A 336-nucleotide genomic window follows, 5' to 3' on the forward strand; every position below is an offset into this window, starting at 1 on the left:
GCACTGTAGCAGTGCGCCACTGGGCCGGCCCTCAATATAGAATTTTAAAAATTATTGTTTAAGAATAAAACATGGAATAGAAAGTTAATATATTTAATTAGACCAACCATCACTGCAAGCTGGTACATATAATATGACATGTTTATTCCACTCTTTAAAATTACATTTTGACAGGTGAATAAATAAACCAATACAGAATTACTGGGAACATACGGAGTAGACCTGGACAAGAAGGAAGAGACTAGTAAGGGAAACTACTTTAAGAAACTGGACAAAAGAGCCGGCCCGTGGCTCACTCGGGAGAGTGTGGTGCTGATAACACCAAGGCCACGGGTT

The 336-nt window shown here is 39.6% G+C and overlaps 1 protein-coding gene across 1 annotated transcript in view; it reads right to left on the bottom strand.

Annotated features, from left to right (window-relative positions):
• The window catches only part of RTCA (RNA 3'-terminal phosphate cyclase), a 21,068-nt gene that overhangs the window by 966 nt on the left and 19,766 nt on the right, over positions 1-336 (bottom strand). The gene's annotated exons all lie outside the window — the stretch shown is intronic.

This window comes from Galeopterus variegatus, unplaced genomic scaffold (assembly GCF_000696425.1).
Source record: "Galeopterus variegatus unplaced genomic scaffold, G_variegatus-3.0.2 Scaffold1913, whole genome shotgun sequence".
Lineage (NCBI taxonomy): Eukaryota > Metazoa > Chordata > Mammalia > Dermoptera > Cynocephalidae > Galeopterus > Galeopterus variegatus.